Consider the following 5,557-nt stretch of genomic DNA (forward strand, 5'->3'; position numbering starts at 1 on the left):
GTAGGTGCTCACTAAATATCTGTTGAAACATTGAATGAGGCCCGGCCGGTGTGGCTCAATGGTTGAGCATCGACATATGAACCAGGGGGTCAGGGTCCAATTCCTGGTCAGAGCACATGCCTGGGTTGTAGGCTCGATCCCCAGCGTGGGGCATGCAGGAGGCAGCCGATCAATGATTCTCTCTCATCATTTATGTTTCTATCTCTCTCTCCCTTCCTCTCTGAAATCAATGAAAATATATTTAAAAGAGAGAGTAAATAAATAAATTTTAAAAAAAGAGAGAGAGAGAGAGATTGAATGAGTATTTCAAGGCCCTCCTCTCCATAGTCAGCTTCACTCCGCCCCCTCCCAGCCCGAGTCAGGCTGACCTGCAAACGACAGGTGCGGCTCACATGGCTCTGCTTCTCCTCCCATATCACCTGCCCCCTCACCCGTCTCACGTTATGTGCCCAGCCAGGTGGGCTGTTTCCTTCGGGCTTCGCATGTGCTGGGCCCTCCACCTGGTGCCTTCCTCCCCCTGCCATTTCCTGGAGGATTAGCTCTGGTCCTTTCGAATTCAACAGAGATGTCGCCTCCTGCAGGGAGCTTTCCCTGAAGCTCCAAATCTGGGTGAGTCGTTCCTCCTCTGGACCCGCAATTCCTCATCGCATCATGACCTCACTGCATTGCTGGTGCCTGTACGCTTGACCTCAATTCCACGTGGACAGGGGCCTGTCTTGTCTCCGCCAGGGCCCAGAAGAGTGCAGAGACTCAGAAATGTGATTCAAGTCAATCAGTGGATGACCAAACACTCTGAGTTAGCGTCAGTGTCACTTCCTGTCCTCCAGGTCCTCCCAGGTCACCCCTGTCCTCCAGGTCCTCCCAGGTCACTTCCTGTCCTCTGGGTCACTCCTGTCCTCCCAGGTCACTCCTGTCCTCTAGGTCACTCCTGTCCTCTAGGTCACTCCTGTCCTCTAGGTCACTCCTGTCCTCTAGGTCACTCCTGTCCTCTAGGTCACTCCTGTCCTCTAGGTCACTCCTGTCCTCTAGGTCACTCCTGTCCTCTAGGTCACTCCTGTCCTCTAGGTCACTCCTGTCCTCTAGGTCACTCCTGTCCTCTAGGTCACTCCTGTCCTCTAGGTCACTCCTGTCCTCTAGGTCACTCCTGTCCTCTAGGTCACTCCTGTCCTCTAGGTCACTCCTGTCCTCTAGGTCACTCCTGTCCTCTAGGTCACTCCTGTCCTCTAGGTCACTCCTGTCCTCTAGGTCACTCCTGTCCTCTAGGTCACTCCTGTCCTCTAGGTCACTCCTGTCCTCTAGGTCACTCCTGTCCTCTAGGTCACTCCTGTCCTCTAGGTCACTCCTGTCCTCTAGGTCACTCCTGTCCTCTAGGTCACTCCTGTCCTCTAGGTCACTCCTGTCCTCTAGGTCACTCCTGTCCTCTAGGTCACTCCTGTCCTCTAGGTCACTCCTGTCCTCTAGGTCACTCCTGTCCTCTAGGTCACTCCTGTCCTCTAGGTCACTCCTGTCCTCTAGGTCACTCCTGTCCTCTAGGTCACTCCTGTCCTCTAGGTCACTCCTGTCCTCTAGGTCACTCCTGTCCTCTAGGTCACTCCTGTCCTCTAGGTCACTCCTGTCCTCTAGGTCACTCCTGTCCTCTAGGTCACTCCTGTCCTCTAGGTCACTCCTGTCCTCTAGGTCACTCCTGTCCTCTAGGTCACTCCTGTCCTCTAGGTCACTCCTGTCCTCTAGGTCACTCCTGTCCTCTAGGTCACTCCTGTCCTCTAGGTCACTCCTGTCCTCTAGGTCACTCCTGTCCTCTAGGTCACTCCTGTCCTCTAGGTCACTCCTGTCCTCTAGGTCACTCCTGTCCTCTAGGTCACTCCTGTCCTCTAGGTCACTCCTGTCCTCTAGGTCACTCCTGTCCTCTAGGTCACTCCTGTCCTCTAGGTCACTCCTGTCCTCTAGGTCACTCCTGTCCTCTAGGTCACTCCTGTCCTCTAGGTCACTCCTGTCCTCTAGGTCACTCCTGTCCTCTAGGTCACTCCTGTCCTCTAGGTCACTCCTGTCCTCTAGGTCACTCCTGTCCTCTAGGTCACTCCTGTCCTCTAGGTCACTCCTGTCCTCTAGGTCACTCCTGTCCTCTAGGTCACTCCTGTCCTCTAGGTCACTCCTGTCCTCTAGGTCACTCCTGTCCTCTAGGTCACTCCTGTCCTCTAGGTCACTCCTGTCCTCTAGGTCACTCCTGTCCTCTAGGTCACTCCTGTCCTCTAGGTCACTCCTGTCCTCTAGGTCACTCCTGTCCTCTAGGTCACTCCTGTCCTCTAGGTCACTCCTGTCCTCTAGGTCACTCCTGTCCTCTAGGTCACTCCTGTCCTCTAGGTCACTCCTGTCCTCTAGGTCACTCCTGTCCTCTAGGTCACTCCTGTCCTCTAGGTCACTCCTGTCCTCTAGGTCACTCCTGTCCTCTAGGTCACTCCTGTCCTCTAGGTCACTCCTGTCCTCTAGGTCACTCCTGTCCTCTAGGTCACTCCTGTCCTCTAGGTCACTCCTGTCCTCTAGGTCACTCCTGTCCTCTAGGTCACTCCTGTCCTCTAGGTCACTCCTGTCCTCTAGGTCACTCCTGTCCTCTAGGTCACTCCTGTCCTCTAGGTCACTCCTGTCCTCTAGGTCACTCCTGTCCTCTAGGTCACTCCTGTCCTCTAGGTCACTCCTGTCCTCTAGGTCACTCCTGTCCTCTAGGTCACTCCTGTCCTCTAGGTCACTCCTGTCCTCTAGGTCACTCCTGTCCTCTAGGTCACTCCTGTCCTCTAGGTCACTCCTGTCCTCTAGGTCACTCCTGTCCTCTAGGTCACTCCTGTCCTCTAGGTCACTCCTGTCCTCTAGGTCACTCCTGTCCTCTAGGTCACTCCTGTCCTCTAGGTCACTCCTGTCCTCTAGGTCACTCCTGTCCTCTAGGTCACTCCTGTCCTCCCAGGTCACTCCTGTCCTCCAGGTCCTCCCAGGTCACTCCTGTCCTCCGGGTCCTCCCAGGTCACTTCTGTCCTCTGGGTCACTCCTGTTCTCCCAGGTCACTTCCTGTCCTTCGGGTCCTCCCAGGTCACTCCTGTCCTCTAGGTCCTCCCAGGTCACTTCCTGTCCTCCGGGTCCTCCCAGGTCACTTTCTGTCCTCCCAGGTCACTCCTGTCCTCTGGGTCACTCCTGTTCTCCCAGGTCACTTCCTGTCCTCTGGGTCCTCCCAGGTCACTCCTGTCCTCTAGGTCACCCCTGTCCTCTGGGTCCCCAGGAGGGACGGGAGGCCTCCTAAGTCACTCTGGTGGGGACCAGCCTGCTCTGGTGCCTTCAGGGCTCTGAGGTTTCCTTCCCGCGCGTACAGCCCTTGTTAGACCCTCGAAGGCACCTGGCTCTGTTCGTTTTATGGGCATTTGTGGTCTAATCTGGCCTGATGGTTCTCTGAAGGGCACACCCAGAACCACCCTGAATGGACTCACCGTGGACACATTCTGGGACCACCCACTCCTCGGAGTGAGTGCCACCCCCATCGTCTCAATCCTGCCTCCCAGAGCCCAGTGAGCTGGTCCAGAAAAGACTGATCTCTCCAGGCCGGGGGGAGGGAGTCAGGCGACCACGTCTCCTTGGTGAGTGGGGAGGAAGGATGGCTTCACACACAGGCACGCACTCCAGGTCCGTGTCCAGAGTTTCCCACAGGCCCTGCCCCACCCCACCCGGCCCCGATCATCTTCGTCCGAAGCCTGATCATTGCCCTGGAACCCGCATCAATCGGGGTGCCCGGCAGATAGGGTCCTGATGTCTCTAGGCTGGGGTGGGGACATGTGGGGGGCGGGACACAGAGTTGCTTGTACGGGCAAATGCGATACACAAATAAAAGCAGCCACCGTGGCCTGGACGTGCACTGTGCAGGTGCTAGTATCTCATTCAGTCCCCCAGCTAGGAAGCAGGTGCTGATATTGTCCCACCTCACAGGTGCAGAAACTGAGGCACAGAGACTTTAGTAACCTGTCCCTGGTTGCACAGGTAGGAGAGAATGAAACTGGAATTTGAATCTGGACCATTTGGCTCCAGAGTCCAGCTGTTAGCCACTGCACCATCTTTCTCACCCATGTGCACATACAACTCAAGCCCATAGACACAGATTTCCTCATAGCATGAGATTCATCCCAAATGGTCACATAGGGCATCGAGGATGTACCCCATTCACTCACACATGCTTTAAGCACATTCACACTCAGGCATGCATGTCCCTGTTCAAGGGCTTGCATACAAAGCCTGTAACACCCCAGCCATTCAAGTTCACACATGTGCAAGTACACACACATTGTCACATAAGCACACTTTCATATGAACAAGTATTTATTGAGCATCTACTATGTGCCAGGCACATAACAGTGAAGAAACAGAGCTCCTACCCTCCCAGCGTGTGCAATCTAGCAGGGGCACATGCGTGTATAGACATGCACGTGCGGTGTTTAAATCAGACAGACATGCCCTGTTAGAGAGTGCTTACTGCGTGTCAGATGCAGAGCTGGACTCTCCCGTGCGTCAGGATCCCTGTGAGGACAGCCCACTTGTGAGTACACACCTCCCTCCCTCTCTGCAGGAGCTCAGGACACAGCCTGGGTCTTGGCAGGGGTGGGTGGGGTGCAGGGGAGAGAGATCAGTTTGTTTTCAGCACTCCCTGTAGACTGACAGTCCCCGAGTCCCTGTCAATCCCCCGGAGACCAGACCATGATCCAAGTGACAAATACCACATACATTTGCAGACATGTGCACAACCCACGTGTGCTCATGTGTGTGCTCATGTGTGTGCACGCTCCTCCAGACCTGGCAGAGCCGCAGCCCCATCAGGAACCTCTGCCCTAACGTCCCCCACCGCCTTCTGTCCCCCATCTGGCACATTAGGGAGCAGTGGCCCCGAGACACCTGGCTTCCAGGAGGCTGCGCACTCAGGGAGGAAGGGCTGCAATGACTCGGCTTCCAGGCAGCTGTGTGAGTTCTGCAAAGACTCCCTTCCTCAAAGAGGCTCCTCTTTACTGAAAGCTCAGGCTGCCGCCGTTTCCCCGCCTTCACACGGGGAAAGCTCAAACTCTCAAAATATTTACCGAGAGCCGTCCGTCAGTCAATCAACAGGCGTTTACTGACAGCGGCAGCTTTCACACCCGGCTGGGCACGGTGCAGGGAAAGAGGGGGAAGGATACGCACAGGCCTTGTCCTGCAAAGGTCAGGGGCCGCGAGGAGCTGTGGTTAGCGGGAGGGGCCGGTGGGTGGGGATGTGAAGGGAGTGGAGAGTGGTCCAGGCACAAGGGGCCGCGTGCACAGAGCCTGGCAGTGGGGAAGCATTCCTGTGGCCCCCCAGCCACACGGGCAGTGTGCTGCTAAGCCAACAATCAAAAAGCAAAACCTGACATGTGGTGTCTGCTGCTTTCTGCGGGGTGAATACTCCCCCAGGCCCGAGTCCAGGCTGCCAAGGCGATGTCACAGGACGCAGAGTGGAAAAAAGACGTGTGAGACTGGCTCTCAGGAGCTGCTGCGAGTCGGCCTCAGCACCCCGCTGGTCCTC

Source organism: Myotis brandtii, unplaced genomic scaffold, assembly GCF_000412655.1.
Source record: "Myotis brandtii unplaced genomic scaffold, ASM41265v1 scaffold317, whole genome shotgun sequence".
NCBI lineage: Eukaryota > Metazoa > Chordata > Mammalia > Chiroptera > Vespertilionidae > Myotis > Myotis brandtii.